Here is a 25391-nt window from a genome sequence, read left to right on the forward strand (position 1 = left end):
CTCCTATTCTAGTGGACTTATTGGTTGAAAGCTTCACTTTTGACCAATAATAAACTTAGTCCTTTCAGCCTTGATCTCCATGTTAGATGTTTTGATAATCACCACGTCTTTTAGGTATTGTACTTATCATAGAGAGTGATTTCTTAAGCAGTGGGTAACCTGTCTCTCTTTCCAGCTTGGAATTACAGATCGGGTCACCTGCCAACCAACGAGAAGTGTTGAAGGAGAAGGACTTGTGCAAAAGTCTGGAGACGTCACTTTTTGGATCTACCTACTTGATTAACTGTAGGCGAGAGCAGACAACTCCTCATCTTTGTAGTGGTACAGAACCTGCTTTCCTGTCATCTGGACTGACTATTCAAGGCTATAGACTCTGTGAAGAACTGGTTGTTGGATTGTCACCAACACCTGTGACCCCCCCCCCAACATCATCAGCAACGGCTACAATTTCTACAAGACGGTGTCAACCTCAACCAGACACCCCAGTATAACTGTACATATTAGCGTTGAATTCAAATGTCATTTTTTCATTTCATTTTTCATTTTTCTTTCAAGTAGGATACACCTTCATATTTCACTGTTTTATCTTTGCATTAATAAAAAATAAAGTGTTTATCTTTGTGAATTATTTCTTTTTCTATTCATTAACTTTCCTGAGGAGGAGCCAGCCATGGTAATACTGTCTGAAGTTGTTACAGGGCTGAGTAAACCTTCACAGAAACCAATATCTTTTCACCATTGTAGATACAATTACAAGATATCCCGAGGCCATTCCCCCAAACAAAATTAATACCCGGATTGTTGCTCAGGCAATACTTAAATTTTTATAAAGTTCACTTTCCCTAAAGAAGTACAATCTGACCAAGGATTGTAAAGCAAATTCAACATTTCAGCGTCTGTTGACTAGAATGACAAAAGACTTGAAAGGAGTTGAGGCCTATCTGGATGATCTGGTAATTTTTACCCCTCAAGGAAGGTTCCTTGATGTTGGTGAGGGGCTCTTGATTTAGGGAATTAGATCTGTGCTCCAGTTCCCCGAATTAAGCCTAAATGCCTTCCACATCCCCCCCAGGCGCTGTATAATCCTCCGGGTTTAACGCTTCCCCCTTGATTATAATAATAATAATGGTAATTTTTAGTGATAGTTGGGATCAACGCATGAGGCAACTCCGAGCTTTATTCGAACATTTAGACCAATACAATTTCACAATCAACTTGTCCAAGTATGAATTCGGATAAGCCAAAGTTAAATATTGAGGATTCCGGATTGGTCAGTTTGAGGTAGCCTCTCTAGACGCCAAAGTCAAGTTCCTTATTGAATTCTTTGTATTTACAAGACTGTAAGGCAGTGCTAAGATTCTTAGGAATGGTCGGCTACTATCTCCGTTTTGCCCAAATTTCCTCACATTGTTTTCTCTTTAACCGATGCCACAAGTCTTAAAACTAAATTTACCTGGTGTTCTGATTGTGATCTAGCCTTTAGACAGTTAAAAAGATTACTTTCAGCCTCCCCTGTGAGTTCAACCTACCCTTTCATCTGCATTCTTACGCTAGTGCTTACGCATTAAGTGCTGTGTTATTGCAACAAGCACCTCCCTCTCAGTTACTGCATCCCTTGTCTTACTTTCATCTAAATTAAAGAAGCATCAACTTAACTGTCCAACAATTGAAGAGGAGGTATTGGCATTGGTGGTGTCTCTAGAACACTTTGACGTGTATTTAGGATCTTCCCCTTATACTTTAATGGTTTATTCTGACCACAACCCACTAGCATTTATCAACTCTGTTAAATCAAGGAATGTCCGAATCATTAGATGGACATTAAGAATTCAACGCTATTCAATTCCTTTAAATTATATAAAAGGGAAGGATAATGTTACTGCAGACACCCTTTCTCGTCCCTCAAGGGCTTACTTAAACGGGCTGGGAAATATAGTGTTTCAAATTAACCTTGAATTGTTTATTCCTACAGTGTGTGTTGACCAGTGAACTGATTCCTCATGTCCCATCTGGTTGGAGTATGAGCTGAGATGAGTCCTACATATATATAGAGCGATTTGCCCATAAGATTTCATCTCCGGCTTCTCCCACCTAGAATTCTTATTATGAATTGCAGTCGTGAAGGGGGGAAGGTATTATGCCTGGTCATCTTCCACATTACTTTGAGCCGATTACACTTAATATCCTATTGCGAACTTCCTTATTAAATGCTAAAATAAGCAAGTCCGACTAAATGAACATCAAAATGGTATACAATACCGACAGGTTGTTAGGTAAGACACATATGCAACAGTTAGACAACTTTATTCCGAAACGTTTCGCCTACACAGTAGGCTTCTTCAGTCGAATACAGAAAGTAGGCAGGAACAGTAGAGATGTGAAGACGATGTAATCAGTCCATCACCCTTAAAGTCGTAGAATTTGAGGTTGTCAGTCCCTCGGCCTGGAGAAGTTCAGTTCCATAGTCAGGAACTATCTGAAGATCAAGCGACAGTGCGGAGACTTAAATACTGTCGGAGGGAGAGGTGCAGGGTAGTAGTAGTAGTAGTAGTAGTGAGAGGCCACTGAGAGGTCATGTCCCTCTCAGATCCAACCCTTCTCACTTGAAAAGCTTGTCCAAGGTGTTTTCTGTACCAAGATGCCACGTGTTGCAGTGTCTGACAAGATGAACATCAAAATGGTATACAATACCGACAGGTTGTTAGGTAAGACACATATGCAACAGTTAGACAACTTTATTCCGAAACGTTTCGCCTACACAGTAGGCTTCTTCAGTCGAATACAGAAAGTAGGCAGGAACAGTAGAGATGTGAAGACGATGTAATCAGTCCATCACCCTTAAAGTCGTAGAATTTGAGGTTGTCAGTCCCTCGGCCTGGAGAAGTTCAGTTCCATAGTCAGGAACTATCTGAAGATCAAGCGACAGTGCGGAGACTTAAATACTGTCGGAGGGAGAGGTGCAGGGTAGTAGTAGTAGTAGTAGTAGTGAGAGGCCACTGAGAGGTCATGTCCCTCTCAGATCCAACCCTTCTCACTTGAAAAGCTTGTCCAAGGTGTTTTCTGTACCAAGATGCCACGTGTTGCAGTGTCTGACAAGATGAACATCAAAATGGTATACAATACCGACAGGTTGTTAGGTAAGACACATATGCAACAGTTAGACAACTTTATTCCGAAACGTTTCGCCTACACAGTAGGCTTCTTCAGTCGAATACAGAAAGTAGGCAGGAACAGTAGAGATGTGAAGACGATGTAATCAGTCCATCACCCTTAAAGTCGTAGAATTTGAGGTTGTCAGTCCCTCGGCCTGGAGAAGTTCAGTTCCATAGTCAGGAACTATCTGAAGATCAAGCGACAGTGCGGAGACTTAAATACTGTCGGAGGGAGAGGTGCAGGGTAGTAGTAGTAGTAGTAGTAGTGAGAGGCCACTGAGAGGTCATGTCCCTCTCAGATCCAACCCTTCTCACTTGAAAAGCTTGTCCAAGGTGTTTTCTGTACCAAGATGCCACGTGTTGCAGTGTCTGACAAGATGAACATCAAAATGGTATACAATACCGACAGGTTGTTAGGTAAGACACATATGCAACAGTTAGACAACTTTATTCCGAAACGTTTCGCCTACACAGGGACATGACCTCTCAGTGGCCTCTCACTACTACTACTACTACTACTACCCTGCACCTCTCCCTCCGACAGTATTTAAGTCTCCGCACTGTCGCTTGATCTTCAGATAGTTCCTGACTATGGAACTGAACTTCTCCAGGCCGAGGGACTGACAACCTCAAATTCTACGACTTTAAGGGTGATGGACTGATTACATCGTCTTCACATCTCTACTGTTCCTGCCTACTTTCTGTATTCGACTGAAGAAGCCTACTGTGTAGGCGAAACGTTTCGGAATAAAGTTGTCTAACTGTTGCATATGTGTCTTACCTAACAACAAGTCCGACTAAACAATATTATCTGGGGCTTCATATGAGTTACCAAATGAAATCACGTAAATTTATCTACATAACAGAATTATTCAGGTTAGGTGTAACAGTGCGATATGTGAAACACTTGGTAACAACCAGTTTCTGGTTTACACGCTCACCCTCTAAGCTTATGTCACGTGACCTACCTTATGTTAGGTTACCCCTCCCCCACTACTGTCAGTAGCAGCTGATCTACAGGTCAAGGTGCACTGCTTGGAAGTCCTCTGTTGTAACAGAGCCATATTCCCTTACGTCATACTTAAGAAGAAAGTGCTTGTGAGGGACTTAATTGTATTTTACGTCTCAAGACCAATGCAATATCTGATATATTTCCCAGTGTTCTGAAAATCTCCAGATGATAATTTGTTACTTTATTTGTATGAATGGAAATGAAACCTTAAGGTCATATACATAATTCTCTGTAAATATTCTTGCACTATACGAGATAAAAGCTAATAACTTACAAGTGATATATTTTAAATAACAATAATTGTGTATGCACCTTAAGAAGAGAGGAGTGTAGAGTAGAGAGAAAGATTTTAGGAGATGTTAAGCGAGTGAGTAGGAACTTATGAGCCAAGTGAGAGAGTAATTGGGGTAGGGGACCTGAATGCTACGGAAGGAGAAGCGTTTAGGGAGGGTGTGGTAGGTAAGTTTGGGGTGCCAGGTGTAAATAAAAATGGGGAGCATTTTATTAACTTTGTATAGAACGGAGTTTGGCTACAGATAACACATACTTTAAGAAAAAGAGGATAAATAAGTATATAAATTATAATATAGGGCGTAATGACAGTAGTTTGTTGGACTGCCCCTCAAGGAAGGTTCCTTGATGTTGGTGAGGGGCTCTTGATTTAGGGAATTGGATCTGTGCTCCAGTTCCCCGAATTAAGCCTGAATGCCTTCCACATCCTCCCCCCAGGCGCTGTATAATCCTCCGGGTTTAGCGCTTCCCCCTTGATTATAATAATAATAATAATTGACTTAAGAAATCGTAATGACACGATTGCAAATAAACCATACCCCCGGCCGGGATTGAACCCGCGGTCATAGTCTCAAAACTCCAGCCCGTCGCGTTAGCCACTAGACCAGCTAGCCACAATAAGATTCATCCAACTAGGTATATTTCTACACCATAGGAAGGTTAGCACAGGCACCTCTGTGACCACAAATGCAAGTTTTTACAGACGAATCTCTAGCTAGCGTGGCCGTGACGAACTCTAGCTCAAGTCCCTTCACTGCCGTCAACATGACTTAAGAAATCGTAATGACACGATTGCAAATAAACCATACCCATAGCCCGTCGCTAACGCGACGGGCTGGAGTTTTGAGACTCTATGACCGCGGGTTCAATCCCGGCCGGGGGTATGGTTTAATAATAATAATTGTTGGACTGCATGTTGGTAGAGAAAACACTTTTGTGTAGACTTCAGGATGTACGTGTTTATATACAGGCCACAGATATATTAGATCACTTTTTAGTTGAAGCTACAGTGAGAGTAAAAGGTAGATGAAAAATGGAAGCAGCAAGTAAGAGAGAGGTGAAGGTTCATAAACTAAAGAAGGAGGTAGTTAGGGTAAGATATGAATAACTGTTGGAAGACAGATGTATAGGCAATGGGGTAGATGATGTATGGAGTAATTTTAAGATTATAGTGTTAGAGTGTTCAGCAGAAGTTTGTGGTTACAGGAAAGTGGGTGCGGGAGGGAAGAAGAGAGATTGGTGGAATGGTGTAAAGAGATGATGTAAAGAGAGTAGTAAGACAGAAAAAGTTAACATATTTGAGGTTTTTACCAAGAAGTAATGCAAGGACGGAAGAGTATACGGAGAGAAAGGAGAGGTTAAGAGAGTGATGAAGCAATGTAAAAATAGAACTAATCATAGAGTGGGTAAGATGTAACAAATTTTGTTGAGAATAAGAAAAAGTTTTGGGGGGAGATTAATAAGTTGCTAAGTCTAAGAAATGAATGGATTTGTTAGTTAAAAATAGGAGAGGAGAGTAATTAAATGGAGAGGGAGAGGTATCAGGAGCTGAAGAAAATATTTTGAGGAATTGTTAAATGTGGATGAAGATAGTGAAGCTGTGATTCCGTGTATAGGGCAAGGATGAATAACATCTTGTAGGAGTGAGGAAGAGCCAGTTGTGAGTGTGGGGGAAGTTCGTGAGGCAGTAGGTAAAATGAAAGGGGGTAAGGAAGCTGGGATTGATGGGACAAAGACAGAAATGTTAAAAGAAAGTGAGGATATAGTTTTGGAGTCGTTAGTGTTTTTATTTAATAAATAAAAGAGGGTAGTGTACCTAGGGATTGGAAGACAGCATGCATAGTTCCTTTGTATAAAGGCAAAGGGGACAAAAGAATGAGTAAAAATTATAGGGGAATAAGTCTGTTGAGTATACCTGGTAAAGTGTATGGTACAGTAATTATTGAAAGAAGGAGGCTTTAGGAAAGGTAGGGGGTGCAAAGACCAAGTGTTTGCAGTGAAACATATAGGTGAACAGTATTTGATAAGGGTAAAGAGATTTTTGTGGCATTTATGGATTTGGCTTATGGTAGGGAGGATAGGGTGGCAATGGGTCAGACGTTGCAGATGTATGGAATAGAAGGTAGGTTATTGAAAGAAGTGAAAAGTTTTTACGAGGATAGTGAGGCTCAAGTTAGAGTATATAAGAGAGAAAGAGATTATTTCAAAGTTAAAGTGGGCCTTAGACAGAGATGTGTGATGTTTACATAGTTGTTCAATAGATATATAGATGGAGCTGTAAGAGTAGTGAATGCTTGTGTGTTGGCAAGAGGTGTGGGGTTAATAGAAGAAGAATCTAAAACAAAGTGAGAGCTGTCATAGTTGCTCTTTGCTGATGACACTGTGCTTTTGGGAGATTCTGAGGAGAAGTTGCAGAGGTTTGTTGATGAGTTTGGAAGGGTATGTAAAAGAAGGAAATTAATAGTGAGTATAGAAAGAGTATGGTGATGAGGATAACAAAAAAATTAAGTAACAGAAGGGTGGATATCAGATTGGAGGGAGAGTGCATGGAGGAGGTGAACGTATTCAGACATTTGGGAGTGGACGTGTCAGGTGATGGGTCAATGAAAGATGAGGTGAATCACAGAACTGATGAGGGGAGAAAGGTAAATGGTGCACTGAGGACTCTGTGGAGACAAAGAACTTTATCCATAAAAGCAAAGAGGGGACTGTATGAGAGTATAGTTGTACCAACGCTCTTGAATAGGTGTGAGGCATGGGTGGTGAATGTTGCAACAAAGAGAAGGCTGGAGGCAGAGGAGATGTCATGTCTGAGGGCAATATGCAGTGTGAATATAATGCAGAGAATTCATAATTTGGAGTTTAGGAGGATGTACAGAATTACCAAATTAATATCAAGAGGGCTGAGGAGGAGTTATTGAGAAGGTCAGGACATGATAGAGAGGTTGGAACAAAATAGAATGACATCGAGAGTGTATATATCTGTAGAGGAGGGAAGGTGGGGTAGGGGTCAACTTATGAAACGTTGGAGTTAGGGGGTGAAGAAGGTTTTGTATGCAAGGGGCGATGACTTTCAACAAGTGTGTGTGAGCTTATTAGATAGGAGCAAATGGAGACAAATAGTTTTTAGGACTTGACATGCTGTTGGAGTATAAGCAAGGTAACATTTATGAAGGGATTTAGAGAAACCGGCAGGCCGGACTTGATTCCTGGAGATGGGAAGTACGGTGTCTACACTCTGAAGGAGGGGTATTAATGTTGCACTTTTAAAACTGTAGTGAAAACATGCCTCGGGCAACACAGTGATGGAGTGAATGATGAGTGTTTTTCTTTTTCGGGCAAACGGCTGATGAATTGTATATATATACATATATATATATATATATATATATATATATATATATATATATATATATATATATATATATATATATATATATATATATATATATATATATATATATACGTCGTGCCGAATATGTAAAACTGATCAATTAGCAAGAACTCATTTAAAAATAAGTCCTGTCTGAAATTTTCTCTTATACGTTTAAAGATATATTTTTTTCATTAATGTTAATTTAATTTTTTTAATTTTGCACCAAAAGAATCTTAGAAAACTTACCTAACCTTATTATAAAAAGAACAATTTATTTTAGCCTAACCCAACTATATATATTTTAGATTTGTTTACAATAATTTAATACTAAACAAGCCCAGTGAAATATATTTTTTTCGTTAGGTTCAGAATGATTTTGGCGAAATTATTGCATACACAAATTTTCACTTGTCCTATATGGCAAGATGAGCGTTGCTATTTAAGCCAAAATCGCAAGTTCTGCCTATTCGGCACGACATATATATATATATATTATATATATATATATATATATATATATATATATATATATATATATATATATATATATATATATATATATATATATATATATATATGTCGTGCCGAATATGTAAAACTGGTCAATTAGCAAGAACTCATATAAAATTAAGTTATTTTTAAAATTTTCTCATATACGTTTAAAGATATATTTTTTTCATTAATGTTAATGTAAAAATTTGTAATTTTGCATCAAAAGAAACTTAGAAAACTTACCTAACCTTATTATAACAAGAACAATTTTTTTTTTAGCCTAACCCAACTAAATATATTTTAATTTGTTTACAATAATTTAATACTAAACAAACACAATCAAATATATTTTTTTTGTTAGGTTCAGAATGATTTTGGTGAAATTATTGCATACACAAATTTTCGCTTGTCCTGTATGGCAAGATGAGCGTTGCTATTTAAGCCAAGATCGCAAGTTCTGCCTATTCGACACGACATATATATAGGGAGTATCAGCTGTGCTTCACGATCGACACCATGCCTAACCCTTCTAGGGTAGGGTAGGTGCCTGAGCCCGAGCCTTTAGCTCATAAGACTGTCATTCCCATTAGCCCCCTTGGGGCGGGGATGGCAGACCAGAGAGGCCTAGCTTGTGGCTAGGCCTGGGGACAGTTGGTCCCAAAGATGAGGAGGTGCTTGTGCCTCCTCCCATGGGAGACTTAGGTCTCAGACATTCCCTAAAGAGGGAGCCAAGGCCGGGCCACCACTTGGACAAGGCCCGGGCCGGGAGAATACCGGCTAATCTTTAACTAACTAACTAATGTGCTTCACAGAAACAGGTGCTGTCACGTGACTGTGAGATGTGGTCTTCGTTATGGTGATGTGATTGTGAGGTGTAATCTTGCCCTTTGATATGCATTCTTGCCGATGTTTCGTGTTTTATAGTTGTTCGATAATGTGAGAAGTCACGAGAGCGCTTGGAATTTCACTATTTTTTCATAGTGGTTGTGATATCACCTGTTTACTGTGATCTTATTGCGTATATATATATATATATATATATATATATATATATATATATATATATATATATATATATATATATATATATATATATATATATATATATATATATATATATATATATATATATATATATATATATATATATATATATATATATATATATATATATATATATATGCTGTGCACTCACAGCTGGGAGACGGGCAGTTTTCCCTCTCTGATGTTACATCCCTAAGAATGATTGTAAGTACATTTTCAGCAAAGGGACCATTCCAACTTGACTGCAGGCTATTGCTGTAATAGGTTTTGGTGCTGAGGTAGTGAGTCTCCCATTCAGGGATGACACTGGTGTAGCTATGGTTACGCATTCCTGCTGAATCACTGAGGTTCCCCGGAAGAATTTGTTTTATCAACTCGTTTGACACTATGGAAGAGGATAGGAAAGCTGGAAGGACAATATGGGAGGATCTGTTTACTCCCAGCCCCCCAAGCCTGACTGGAAGTGAGGCTTTCAGCCACTCTCCATCTTCACGGGAAAGATTCAATATACTCTCTAGCATCGTCTTAAGGAGGTAGTCATATTCCTTGAGTTTGGGACTGCTGAAGGCTGGGGAGCATATCAGGAAGTAGGTAAGATTTCGTATGGCAGGCACCTGGTGAATAGGTAAAAGGCTTCATGTGTATCAGAGTCTTTCATCCTGTCTTCCATCGTCCTGATGTCTCAGATTTTCTTTTCTAGGATCAGATCAATGGCACTGGGCCAAAGAGGAGTACCAAGGAGTGCTGCTGACTGGATTAATGGCTCGTGCTCCTGGTAAAACAGTGATATTCTGGATCAACTCTCGATTGGTAGAAACTGTTTCACATTTGGTGGGGTTTAAAGATAAGCACAGTCTCTCTCCCATGTCTCTAATTTTTCCAATGTCCTCTAGGAGAGATTCTTTAGTGCCCACCAGGTTACCATTATCCAAGAATCAGATACTGAGCTCACTGGAGAGTGCTTCTGTGACTTCCTTGATGACCAGACAGAATAGAAAGGGGGCGAGAGGGTCCACCTGTTGCACACCCTCACATGAGTCAATTTCATGATCCCCAAACAATAGTTTGGAAGTCACACTATAACACGAATGTATGAAGGATAAAGGGAAAGGAAATATCTAGAAACTGCTTGGAGAGCATCATCCCTTCTAAGTTAAAAGCATCGGCAAAATCCAGTTTGACCAAGGCTTTTACATCTGACATGTCGCTGATGTATTCTCGTGCTTCATGAGCAGCTGCTTTACAGCCTTGCTGAACACCAAAACTGAGCTAAGTTGGTTTCAACATTGAGGCAGCCTCTTGACTCACCATTCTTAGTGCAGCCTTGGGTACTAAGCACCGAATTGTGTTGCCAACTGCAATGGGCCTCATTTATCCATTTTTTTCCGAAGGGCGCATAGTGAGGCACCAAAGAAAAGGGGTCTAATGGCCTCCAGAACGCTTCCAGCCAGGACCACATTGGATAATTCAGTGAGTTCAGGCAGCAACCTCTCTGAAACATCACAAAGTGCTGGACTGAGCATTTGTTTTAAGTGTTGTGGCCTTAAACCGGTGAAACATCCTGCTGAACTCTGTGGAAATGACATAGCATCGTCCTGTAAGGTTAAATGTTCTTCACCTGCTGCAATGTCAGGGAGGTCAATGTTGGTACTGGGAGCCCTGGGTGGATGTTTGTCCTTCAGGGCTTGTGCTGTAATGTCCTTTTTTTTTTTTTGCTAATTTGGGCTCTGAATTTTGAGGCGTCAGGTGTCCTGTTGTTGGCATTTGACCGGGGAAGAGGGACGAGGTTGTCATCTCTATGGAATGCATTACTTGCCCTGATAACAAATGTTACTAGTGACTTGTCCCTCCTTGGTGGGACAGCCACACAGGCATTGCATATATATATATATATATATATATATATATATATATATATATATATATATATATATATATATATATATATATATATATATATATATATATATATATATATATATATATATATATATATATATATATATATATATATATATATATATATATATATATATATATATATATATATATATATATATATATATATATATATATATATATATATATATATATATATATATATATATATATATATATATATATATATATATATATATGTATCACTAACACACTGCACTAGCCAAGGACACGAACCCATGTTGTACTGGCCCCCCCTCATGGTGAGCCAGAATCACATGACACCTTAAACCAGAGGACCACCATTCCTATAAAGATGGCGCAGCCAGCAGAGCTAACTGTTTTACCGTCATCCAAAGACAATCGATGTTGTGGGAGCTTCTAAACTAATTTCATTCTCAACGCTGTTTGATGTACTAGTCCACAAGTAGCATATGTATATTATTGTGACAACGAACAGCTAGCTCTGCTGACTGCGCCATCTTTGTAGGATTGGGTGGTCCTCTGGTTTAAGGCGTCATGTGATTCAGGCTCACCATAAGCGGGGCCACTAGTTTATGGAGTACTTTTCTCCCAATGCCAAGTTCTGCCACTTTCTTTAACAGTCTTTGGTGCGGTACTCTATGAAAAGCCTTACTAAAATCTAAATAATCAATATCAAATTCTTTATTGTGGTCAACAGCCTCAAAAGCTTTACTGAAGAAAGTTAATAAATTAGTTAGACATGAACGGCCTCTTGTGAATCCATGCTGAGTATCATTAATCAGATTATGCTTATCCACATGGCTTCTTATAATCTCAGCAAAAATTTGCTCTAGCAATTTGCTTACAGTTGAGGTGAGGCTTATGAGGCCGTAATTTCACGGAATAAACTTGTCCCCTGTTTTAAAAATAGGAATTACATTAGCCATCTTCCACATATCAGACACAACACCTGTTTGAAGAGATAAATTAAAAATATTAGTTAATGGTTCACAAAGTTCCATTTTGCATTCCACAAGAACTCTTGAAAAATGCTCATTAGGACTCGGCAGTTTATTTTGCTTCAATCGGTCTATTTGTTTCATAACCATTTCCACAGTAGTACACTGGTTCTTCGTTATTTCTCGCTCTCCAACAGTCTTCTTTATCCTCAGCTTGGTTCCATGTTGCCCGGCCACTGACCGGGTTCCTCTCTTAACCTGAGGACTCACAACAGGAAGATTACTACGAATCCGCTTGTTCTCCTCTATTAATTGCCGTATCTCGAGCTTAGCAACCCTAAGCTCCTCTTTTAGCTGCTGGTAATGTTGCCCAAGAGTGGTCATCATCGTTTAGATTCACAGAGCACACAGACATGTGTCTTAACTTTCATCTTGTCGGTATTGTATACCTTTCTTGTACAAGAGAGAACCTGCAATAATGGATTCAAATTAGACAAGTTTAGATTTAGAAAGAACATAAGAAAGGAGGAACACTGCAGCAAGCCTGTTGGCCAATACTAGGCAGATCCTTTACAGCCCTTCCCACTAACAAAATATTTGCCGAACCCAATTTACAATGCCACCCAAGAAATAAGTTTTGATGTGCACTTAGCTCAGTGAGGACGTTAGTGTACTCTCCTTGGACTGAATCAAGATGCCCTCCATCGAGCAACTTTACCAGCAGCTTAAGGAAGAATTGAGGGTAACGAAGATAAAGATATGGCGATTGAATGAGGAAGGCAATATAAACACAAATGCAGTATAATGTGATCCTTTATTGACTACGTTTCGCCCACACAGTGGGCTTTTTCAAGTCACAAACAGAACTACCTGGGGTGGAAGGAACGCGAGTATTTATAGTCCGGCTGAGGTCAGGTGAAGAATGCTGCATCTGATGATGTACCGAGTGGGGTTATAGAGTCTAAAAACTTGGGTAGCTTGGAAAGGAGATTGGATAAGTTGTGAGCAGACCTTCTACAGTGTTCTTATGTGGGATAGCGATGTAGAAGTTTCTTGGCAAGTGGTTCAGCTATGTTATAGAAGCCACTATTCTGGTTGAAGTTGTCGGATATGGAAATGAGTGATGATTCCAGGATTCTTCGGTATTGAGTGTTGTCTTCTGTGGCGATAAGTCTTGAGTTTCTGTAGTTTATCAAGTGGTTGTGTGAATTACGGTGTTGTACGCAGGCATTCCTTGTGTCGTCAGACCTGCTTGCGTATTGGTGTTCTGAAATACGTGTTTGGAGGTCCCTTGATGTTTCGCCCACGTATAACTTGTTGCAGTCATTACAAGGGATTATGTATACCCCTGCAGAGGATGGAGGCTTGTCCTGCCTACTACTGGTGATGTCCTTGATGGTCGTGGTTGTGGAGGTAGATACTTGGAATGATGTTTTGGCAAAGATGTTGGAAACATGTTTGGCAATGGAGTTGGTGGGAAGGACTATGTATCTCTTCTCGGCAGTGTCTTCTCTGGGTGTGTTGAAGATGTTTAATGCTCGCCGTCTGCAGTCTCTGATGAAGTGACGAGGATAGTGGAGTTTAGAAAATATTTGTTCAATTATAGTGCATTCTTCCTCAAAGAACTCGTTGCTGCAGATTCTGAGTGCACGCAGGAAGAAGCCTATAATTACACCACGTTTGGTTTTGGTGTCGTGGTGAGAGTAGAAGTGGAGAAGATCGTTTTGGTTGGTGGGTTTTCGATAGACTTTAAAACGAAGTTCGTGGTCAGCTTTGCAGAGCAGGACATCAAGGAAAGGAAGAGTGTTGTCGACTTCTTCTTCAAGTGTGAACTGGATTGAAGGCTCGACCTGAAACTCAAGACTTATCGCCACAGAAGACAACACTCAATACCGAAGAATCCTGGAATCATCACTCATTTCCATATCCGACAACTTCAACCAGAATAGTGGCTTCTATAACATAGCTGAACCACTTGCCAAGAAACTTCTTCATCGCTATCCCACATAAGAACACTGTAGAAGGTCTGCTCACAACTTATCCAATCTCCTTTCCAAGCTACCCAAGTTTTTAGACTCTATAACCCCACTCGGTACATCATCAGATGCAGCATTCTTCACCTGACCTCAGCTGGACTATAAATACTCGCGTTCCTTCCACCCCAGGTAGTTCTGTTTGTGACTTGAAAAAGCCCACTGTGTGGGCGAAACGTAGTCAATAAAGGATCACATTATACTGCATTTGTGTTTATATTGCCATTGTGTCGGTATTTTATACCATTTATTTCCATGAATGAGGAAGACAAGAGGATTCGTAGTAGTCCTCCTGTTTTGAGTCCTCAGGTCAAGAAGGGTATCTGGACAGTGGCTGGATAGCATGGAATGAAGTTGATCAAGAAGACGAGTGTAAAAGTAGAAACGATGAAGAAGAAAGAGACTGCTGTGGAAACTGTTGTGAAAACATCTAATGCATTCTCTGTGCTACCCGACGAATGTGAGTCGACTACTTGGAACATCACAACGAACGACACCAAGGAAGGTAAGAATATTGTTTTGGTGGTGATAGCCAGGTTAGGTACATGGATAGGACTTTCTGCTTGAAGGACAGGAGTAGGATACAGAGGGTTTGCTTTCCTGTTCCTGGGATGGAAGATATTGTTACCCGGCTTGACAACATCATGAACAGTAATGGGATCAATCTGCCTCAGTGCTGGAGGCAATAATGTAGGCAAGTGTAGAAGTGACAGCAATTTAGGACAGCAATAGACATAATTAGGAAGAAGGGGGGGTGCCCTGTTATATGTGGCATTTTGCCAAGAAGAGGTGTTGGAAATAAATGGTTGTCCAGAGCAATTGGAATTGTTGGAATAAAATGGTATAAAATACCGACAAAATGGAAATATGAACACATATGCAGTATAATGAGATCCTTCATTGACAACATTTCGCCCACACAGTGGGCTTTTTCAAGTCACAAACAGATCTACCTGGGATGTATGTACATTGTTCGCCAAGACTGTAGTCCTCGCACGGGTCTCAATCTTGCGATGACCAGTTTCTGGCTCCCGAGGGAGAAAGCTTTCTACAACCATGCGACGTATGCTGCTCAATCACTCTTCTGGTCAGTTCAACTGGTGCATTGCATAAGCGACAGCACCATATGTATTCCTAACTGTGGACACTAGCGAGGAAGAGGATATGTCGTTATCACAGGCAAAAGCTTGTTTGCTTCGTTGACTCCATGGTACACCAGCGCGGCCGCAGTCATCTCTGGGTCCCCTTCGGGAGGAAACATCACTTCCAGCTGCCTGTGGAGTGTCTCAGTAACTTCGCTCACCAGAAGATAGTGTGTTAGGGGGCGCTGGACAATGTGCTGAAAGTACTGGCACATCTCCTCCTCAGCATTGTCTACCATCATCTTGGCTGTGGGAAAGCCGAAACGAAGCCGATGGATGGCGGTACACTGCGCTCAGGACCAGCTTCTGTCATATGGAGGGGGCTCTCTCTGAGTCGCTGCTCGGTACCACTCTTGAGATGGGGTATAACCTAAGATCTCCCCCATAAGTTTCATGGCTCTGGCAGCCACCAGTTTGGTCTGTCGTAGGCAGATGGGGACAGTAATCTCAACATGTTGATAGTCTGTTGCTGCCTTGGCTGCATCATCTGCCGCCTCATTTCTCCGGATGCGAGCATGGCTGGGGATCCAGTTCAATGTCGATCTGTTACCCTGAACTTCTAAGGCTGTCATTATGCTCAGGATCGATGTGATGAAGTGAACATTGTCCTGTGGTTGACGATGGGAGAGGGCATTGATTGCAGAGGAGGAATCAACATGTATGACAGGTCGGAGTTCATGTCGCAAGTTATGTGACAATGCCTGCTGAATCGCCACCAGCTCAGCTTGAAGGATCGTGCAGTGGTCAGAGTGTCGCCAGCCTTGTGTGTGACCATTGTGGTACAGTCCAGCTGCTGCTCTCTTCCTGTCAGGGTCGACAGAACCATCTGTGAAATATACTGCACATGTGCCTCCCTCTGCCAGTGCCATGCTTGTCTCAGCAAGATTGCTGAGGGTGTCTTGACTGCAGAGACGCTTAGAGGTGGGTAGTTGCATGATGCAAACTGTGAAGGCTTACTCAGCCCTGTAACAACTTCAGACAGTATTACCAAGGCTGGCTCCTCCTCAGGAAAATTAATGAATAGAAAAAGGAATAATAATTCACAAAGATAAACACTTTATTTTTTATTAAAGCAAACATAAAACAGTGAAACATGAATGTGAATCCTATTTGAAAGAAAAATGAAAAATGAAATGAAAAATTGACATTTGAATTCAATGCTAATATATATATTGATACTGGGGTGTCTGGTGGAGGTTCACACCGTCTTGTAGAAATCGTAGCCGTTGCTGATGATGTGGGAGGGTCGCAGGTGTTGGTGACAACCCAACGGTCAGTTCTTCACAGAGTCTATAGCCTTGAATAGTCAGTCCAGATGACAGGAAAGAAGGTTCTGTACCACTGCAAAGATGAGGGGTTATGTCCTGCGGTGGGTTACACATAAACAGGTAGGTAGATCCAACATGGGACGTGTTGGGATGTTAGTCAGTCTCCTTCAATACTTCTCGTTGGTTGGCAGGTGACCCAGTCTGTCATTCCAAGAGTAGTGCTTGGAGCTGTCAGTCGAGTGATTACTGTTTGACCAGAGCCCCACACATCACCTTTCGGTGTGGGGGGATAGCAGGAGTTAGACTTACCCTACCTTAACAAGCAGCCAGCAATCAAACTATCCCTTTCGGGGTGGGGGAAAAAGGGGGAATAGCGGGAGCTAGACTTCCCCTACCTTAACCAGTAGCCGGCAATCAAACTATTGTTACCATATACTCGCTCACTACTCTTATCTGTTGAACTTTCCCCTAACACTCCCCCATACCTAGACTTATAGTCAAGTAGTATAAGAAGAATAGGCGAGGAAAAAGTTCTAACATGTGGAAGTCACGTAAGGCAACAAATCTTCTACTGACTGTCACGACTTAACCAGTCAGAGAAATAATTGGATGAACCATTGATATACACAATATGGAACTTAAAAGCTTGGAGTGCCAATGTCCACCTCAAGAAGCGACTGTTGGTTCCCTTAAAAGTTTCTAGGTATATCAAAGGTTTGTGGTCCGTTTCTAAAATGAATTCTTTTCCCAGCAAATAAAATTTAAGTTTGGAGATACCCCACACAAGGGCCAAACATTTCTTTTCTATGGTGGAGTATCTCGTTTCTGCGGGAAGGAGTTTCCGGCTTAGGAAGCATACAGGGAAGGGAGTACCATCATGGTATTGTAGTAACACTGCACCTAAACCAGTATTGGAGGCATCGGTTCTTAAACAAAATGTTTTATTAATATCTGGAATCTTAAGTATAGGGTATTTCGAGAAGATATTTTTAGTCTCATTAAACTTTTCCCGAGCTATGTCACAAAGTTCAAGAGGTTCCTTCACAGACTTTTTAAGGAAGTCGGATAAGATGCCTGTAAGATCAATAAGGTTCGGGATAAACCGTGCATAAAAATTTACAGAACCAAGAAAGCTACGCTTGAACTTCTTGGTTTTGGGGAATTTAAATTTTAATAAAGCTTTGATCTTACTGGGGAGAGGCTTCAAAGAGTTATTAGAAAAGATCAGTCCAAGATATCTAATCTTGTTATACCCAAGGAAGCATTTCTTCTGCATGGCAGTGAGGCCATGTGAGCGTAACCTACGCAAAACTGATGTTAATGTTTGGATATCCTCGCCCCACGTGGATGTCATTACGTATATGTTATCAAAATAAACTGAAACATTTGGCATATTACCCAAGACCTTTCTCATCAGTCTCACATAGGTAGCACAGGCAGTTACCAAACCGAAGGGCATAGTTCTATACTGCATCAGCCCTTGGTGGGTAGGAAAAGTGGTGTACTGCTTAGAAGAAGGATCTAACATTTCTTGATGATATGCCTGCGCAATATCAATCTCTGAAAAGAAGGAAGAGTCATAAAATTTGTGTAGATCGCTATCTATTAAGGGCTTAGGCTCAGCATCCCTCTGAGTTATAGCATTAAGGCCTCTGAAGTCAATAGCAAGTCTATATGAATTATCCTCTTTCCTAACCATGACTACTGGTGAGCAATATGCAGATACTGAAGGTTCAATGGTCTTTAGTTTTAATAATTTGTCTACCTCTCAGTCAAATGCATCCCTAATGTGAACTAGAACTGGGTATAATTTCCGTTTGGTAGGATTGTCCGTGACTAAGTCAATCTTATGGACTACCGTGGAGGTGACACCTGGAATATCATTAAAAACGTCTGAGAAGTTACTCACACATTGAAGTAGTTCATGTTTCTTATGGTCATCCAAAGACTCATTAATATTAATGTTTGTTGCACCCGAGTGGTCAAGAGTCACCAAGTCATGTAGTTCTCTGTCATAGTCTAAGTTAGAGGTGTCAATTACGCACACCTTACATTCTTCAGTTGTCTTAACAAGTTCGTGTAGAAAAACTAAGTCAAAGTTATTAAGGCAGTTAACCGAATTTCTTCGGTAATATTTCTTAAGAATGTTGATATGATAAAGCTTAGGTTTCCCCTTGACTTCTATGAGGTAATCAACCTTCCCACAAATTTTTAACACCTTATATGAATTTTTCCATGCAACTAATAATTTATTTGACTTGACAGGCAAAAGTACCAGAACTACATCCCCTACTTTAAAACTTCTCCTCTGACTTTTGGAATCAAAATAGGTTTTGTACTGGTCCATTGACAAGCTTAAGTTTTTCGAAACTATGTCAGAGGTCTCCTCAAGTTTGGATCTTAGGTCAAGGAGAAACTGATAAGAAGATTGAACCTCAGCATTTACGTCCTCATTAGTCCGTAAGTCATGAAGGATGGACAATGGACCTCTGGCCTGTCTACCATAGAGAAGTTCAAAAGGTGAAAACCCCAAAGAGTCACTGGGAACTTCCCTCATGGCAAACAAAGCACAGGGTAGGTAACGATGCCACTCCTTAGGTTTAAGGGAGCAAAGTTTCCTTAAAATGGACTTGAGAACCGAATGCTGGCGCTCAATCCTCCCATTACAGCTGGGATGATAGGATGTGGTGAAGAGAGGCTTCACTCCCAGAAGTTGGTATAGATGTTGCATTAAGTCAGATGTGAATTGTGTCCCACGGTCAGACAAAATCTCTCTAGGAATGCCAACTCTGGAGAAGATGGACAAAAGGGTTTCAGCCACCTCTGTAGTAGTTATGGTCTTTAAGGGTATGGCTTCAGGGAAACTCGAAGCATAATCAACTAATGTTAATATATATCTATGTCCCCCAGATGAAAGTGGTGATAAAGGACCAACGATGTCAATAGCTACTCTTTCAAACGGTACCGTAAAGATTGTCATTTTGACCATAGGTACTCGCCTGGTACCTCGGGAGGATGACAGTTGACAAACTTTACACGATCTACAATAGGTAGTGACATCTGAGGACATTTTGGGCCAAAAATAGGTTTCCCTAATTTTATTTAAGGTTTTACAATGCGAGAAATGTCCGGCCACTGGCACGTCATGAGCCATTTTAAGAACAGTCTCTCTGTATTGACTTGGAACAACTAAGATGGAATAGTCTATCTCATCTGAATTTAATTTGAATACTGACTTGTACAAGATACCTTTCATATATTCAAATTTATATGAAAAGTTTTTCCTCTGGATAACTTGATTTTTGTCTAGCTGCATTATGGCAATTCTGAAGAGAAGGGCAATTACGTTGTAAATTGACAAAGGAGTCCTTCGATATATCTAAAGGCTTAAAGTCAGGGAAAATCAAAGGATGGACAGTAGGAGAAGCCTGGGCTTTGGTCTGAGCCCTAGTCAAGACATTTATAGTATCGGAGGTGATATCTTCACTTTCATCTAACAAGTGAACCGGTGGTTCTACTACCTTGCTTTCGAGAGTAGCATCACTTGTTTTTAATCCCACATGAATCTCACGAGACATTGTCTCATCTGAACTTTCGAGGGGCTTCTCTGACTCTACAGGAAGAGGATCTGAAAAGCTTATGTCCATCTTTGGTGATGAAAGGTCAACCTCAGAAGGAAGAATGGCACCTTTTACATTACCTATTAGTACAGAGCAAGAAGTGATGGGAGCTAGTACGGCATCGGACCAACCTGTGAACCATTTAGACCTAATGTAACAATGGATGGTAGGAAAAGTGACTGTACGGCCCAAGTAGTCTGAAAGTTTAGCAGAGGAATGAGTTTCTTTAAGATTTGGGAACAGCTATTCAGAAATGACTATACATGTGCATCCAGTGTCTCGTAAAATGGTAGATACATTAAGTCCATTAACTGTTCCTGAACAGAAGGGTGCTTGGTTATTACAGTCTTTAAAACATCTTCCAACTTTTTGGACCTTCTTAGAAGGAGAATCTGGACGTTTATGTCCCTTAACACCACATAAATGACAGTTTACTTTCCGCTAGAGGCTTTGATTTCTTAAGATCTGGTGAACCCTTGCCTTTAGGGTTCGATCCCTTTAGGTTTTTATAGGAATTGTGAGCCTCAGCCTACAAGTCAGCGGCCTCAACAACTTCCTCAGCTTTAATCAGGTTATGTTCTCTAATGAATGTTCTTATCTGGTGAGGAAGAGCTGTCAGGAACTGGTCAGCAACCATGAAGTCTCTAAGAGATTCATAACTGTGATCAATTCCTGAACTCTCTGTCCAAAAGTCGAACAAACGAAAGAGTGTTACCTGTAACTGCTGAAAGTTCTGGCCAGGCTGTAAGGTGGCATACCCGAAATCTTTCCTATAAGAATTTGTGGTTTTTTGATATGCTTTAAGGATTGCCTTCTTCAGTAGGTTATAATTACATATGATATCCTGCGACAAAGTTGCATAGATATTCAAAGCTGAACCATAAAATAACATTCCTAACCTGGTAGCCCAGGTGTCAGCAGGCCATTCACAGAGGGTAGCGGTATTTTCACACCTGATAATGTATGGAGTTATGTCTTCCCCCTCTGTGAAGGGAGGTAAATTAGGTGTTGGAATATGTGCATTAGCTGCACATTGTTCTATTACTCCTTCTTCTAATTGCTGTTGTGAGAAAGTTACCTTTTTATTCTCTAATACAAGGCGAGCTTTCTCGAGCTCGCGATCCTTTTCTCTCTCTCTTAACTCATGTTCTCTAGCTATTTCCTCACATTCTCTAGCTCTTTCCTCATGTTCTCTGGCTCTTTCCTCACGTTCTCTATCCTTTGCTCTTTCCTCAAGTTCTGTTAATTTAACTTGTTCCTCACGTACTTTAGCTCTCTCCTCACGATCAAGTCTATCACACATTTTTTTTGTCTTCTCGCTCTCTTTCTAACTGTCTTTCTTGGCTTTCTCTTTCAATTCTCTCTCTCTCCTTTTTCCCCTGTCTTTCAAGGTTCTCTTTCTCCTTTTTTTTCTCTTTCCTGGATCTTAGCACTAATGAAAGCTTCTAAATTTTTCCCTGTTATTCCTAACTTACTTCCAGCATTCATCCAAAACTGGTATTCCTCCATACTTGCAAGAATAACTTAAACTACCAGGGGAAAATGAAATGGGTATTAAAGAAAATGGAGGGTTCAGTTCCTTCTCTGCTCAAACTAAGTAAACCAGAGGGCTCGATTCCTGCTTCAATTAAACAATATGTATTAAAGAAAACGAAGGGTTCTATGCCAGCTCCGAGCAAACAGTGAGTAGAATGGGGTCTCTTGACCATCCAATCTTCTCACCAATAAATCAAGAGTGTCCTACGACAGTTCCCTTGATATAATAAAGAGCTCAATGAAACAAATTGTCAATGAAAAATCTCGGGTCCCTAGAGTCTAATCCTCCAAATTGGGTAACATAAAAATAGGTTAGACAAATATCGACTGGATAGAGAAGGCCTTTTTCTTTGTTCACTCTCTGTAATGTGCTTTGTGTAGTATTAACAGGAGAGACTATGTGATGGCAGGGTTTACTGTTTTCAGGAGGATTCTTGCTAAGACTTCAGAGATGGTGAATCTGCCTTTGTTTTGTTTAATTGTATTCGAAACAGCGATTAGTGCTGATTCGAGGCACTTGCGTCTGCTGAAATTAGTTTCTTTGATCACTAACTACCGACCCTGAATTTCATGAGATGATTGGTAGAATTTCGGTGTTCTACACAGGCGTTGTTCAAGTTATCGTTCCTACATGCGTAAATGTGTTCATTGAGGCGGGTGTCGATGTTTCTTGCTGTTTCACCTACATAAATCTTGTCGCAGCCTCCACAAGGTATAGTGTAAACCCCTGCATTGACTGGTTCGCGGTGCTTTGATTTTGTCCTGGTTAGATCTTTTATTGAAGTGCTAGAAGCGATGGCGACTCTGGTGTTAGCTTGTGAAAGTACTTTAGAAACGTTCAGTACAACCTGGCTGTTGGGAAGAATTATAACTTTGTTGGGAGTGGTGTTGGTGCGTGGAGAATTAATGATCTGAAGAGTTCTTTTCTTGCAGTCTTTGATGAAAAAGGAAGGAAAATGTAACTCAGTGAATGTTTGGTGAATGTATGTACATTCCTCGTCAAGAAACTCAGGACTACAAATTCGGTATGCTCTTAGGAAAAACCCAATGATGATGCCTCTTTTGGTCTTAGTATCTTGACTGGAATAGAAGTGTGTGAGATCATTTTTACTGGTAGGTTTCCGATAAACTTGAAATCTTAGTTTGTTGTCTACTTTGTGAATGATGACGTCGAGGAAAGGTAGCTTGTCATTGGACTCTTCTTCTAGGGTAAACTGGATCGCCGGTTCAACTGCGTTGAGCCTTGCCTGAAGATTCCGTACATCAAAACGTTTGGGAGTTATTACAAGGACGTCGTCCTCTAGTTACTAGTTACCCTAGAACTCATAATATTACTACACTGGGACCTCAATGTTTTCCCACCAAAACCCATACCACTAACTATTCCTAGTTTAAAGCCCTAACAGCTCCCTCCACTGCAGTTACCCCCACCCCAGACCTAGATAAGTGAACCCCATCCCTGGGATACATGTCATTTCTGCCACACAAGATGTCCCAGTTGTCAATGAATGTTACTGCATTTTCCTTACAGTATTTGTCCATCCAGCAATTGACACCAGTTGCCATGGACAGCCATTTGTTTCCAACTCCTCTCCTTGGCAAAATACCACATATGACAGGGTTCCCACCTTTCTTCCTAATTATTTCTATTGCTGACCTATATCTTCTAATCAAGTCCTCACTCCTATGTCTGCCAACATCGTTGCCTCCCGCACTGAGGCAGTTAATAAGATTGCTCCCATTACCTTTCATAATGTCGTCCAGACGGCTAACAATATCTCCTATCCCAGCCCCAGGAAAACATACCCTCTGCCTCCTCTTCCTGTCCCTAAGACAAAATGCCCTATCCATAAATTTAACCTGACTGTCTCCAACTAAAACAATGTTCTTACCTTCACTTGTGGAATTCGTCGTGACATTCTCGATGGTCTTCGTTGGGGTTTCTGGGGATGTTTCATTCACGTCTGCCAATGCTTCCTTGGTGCTCATTGTGACGTTCCCAGTAGACAACCCACATTAGTCAGGTAGCACCGAAAATGAGTTGGAAGTTTCCACAGTAGTCTTCTGATTCTTCGTTGTTTCTGCCTCAGATTGATTCCATGTTGTGCAGCCACTGACCAGGTTCCTCTCTTAACATGAGGACTCACAACAGGATTACTACAAATCCTCTTGTTCTCCTCCGTTAGTCGCCTTATCTCCAGCTTAACAGTTATAAGTTCTTCTTTTAGCTGCTGGTAGAATTGCTCAAGAGAGGGCATCCTGGTTCAGAACCCCAGAGAGCACACGAACAATCTTCACAGAGCTAAGTACACGTCATCACTTAACTAAGTACACGCCACATACATATACTATATTTCCGTTTTGATGGAATGGCCTGATTAAATGAGTATTTTTTGTTTCTCAATATTTTGAATGCTTCCTTGTTCTGTATTTCAGTAATTTCAATTTGTTTCTGAAGAATAATTCTCATGAAATCATCAAAAGGACGATCTCTCATGTCAAGGATGATATTAGGTAAAAGAGACCTGGCCAGAACTTGTTCATTTAAACAGTTTTTTTTTTTTAAATAAGTGCAATTCTTAACTTGTGGGACTTTATCAGTGCAGAAGAAAATTGGGAAACAAAAGAAATATGATTAGGAAAGCTTATCGAGAACATTCTGAAGAGTCATGTGGTATCCATTAATAATAAGATGCAATAAGATCACAGTAAACAGGTAATTTCAGAATATGCAAAACAACCACTCTGAAAGAATAGAGAAATTCCAAGCGCTTTCGTGACTACTCACATTATCAAGGAATAATAAAAGTAATGCATCAGAGGAAAGCATATAATGGGTCTAGACCACACCTCACTATCACATCCCACAACAAAGCAACACCTGACGCGCGACTCATAAGAAAGAGAACACTGCAGCAGGCCCACTGGCCAAACTAGACAGGTCCTTCATGCAACCCACAAACAAAGTATTCTACCCAAGAATTAAGATTTATTATTTGTTCATTGTATTATTAAATTATTCCCAAATTCTATTAATTATAAATGGATCTAATTTATATGAACCAAAGGAAATATTTATATTATTGTCAAAACTGCTTTTTATGAAACAAGATTCAATTATTTTCCTGTCGACCATGGACTTGCTTCATACAACTTTCTCAACTTTTTGAAAATCAATTGGATGGTTAAACTCTCTCACATGAATAAATAGAGCATTGGAATCTTATCCAGTTCTAATGCTATATTTATGTTGTTTTAATCTTAGTTCGAGATTTTTACCAGTTTGACCGTAATAAACTTTATCGCAAATTTTACAAGGAATCTTATTGACACATCTGTCAGCATTTTGAGGGGAATTCTTTATCAAAAGTTTTTTTACTGTATCAAGATTTTTAAATACAACTTTGATATTAAAAGTCTTAAGAAGAGAAGGCATATCAACCAAGTTTTCATGGTAAGGGAGAATCAACATACTTTTAGTTGAATAAGGCTGGTTGTCCCTTTTTGGATTGTAAAAAGTATTTCTAGCAACTTTAAAAGATTTATCAATTACATTTCTTGGGT

At 40.3% G+C, this 25391-nt stretch overlaps 1 protein-coding gene across 1 annotated transcript in view; it reads right to left on the reverse strand.

Annotated features, from left to right (window-relative positions):
* LOC128695522 (angiopoietin-1) overlaps nucleotides 1-25391 on the reverse strand; it is a 284657-nt gene that overhangs the window by 220004 nt on the left and 39262 nt on the right. The gene's annotated exons all lie outside the window — the stretch shown is intronic.

The sequence above is a fragment of the Cherax quadricarinatus genome, chromosome 42, assembly GCF_038502225.1.
Source record: "Cherax quadricarinatus isolate ZL_2023a chromosome 42, ASM3850222v1, whole genome shotgun sequence".
Lineage (NCBI taxonomy): Eukaryota > Metazoa > Arthropoda > Malacostraca > Decapoda > Parastacidae > Cherax > Cherax quadricarinatus.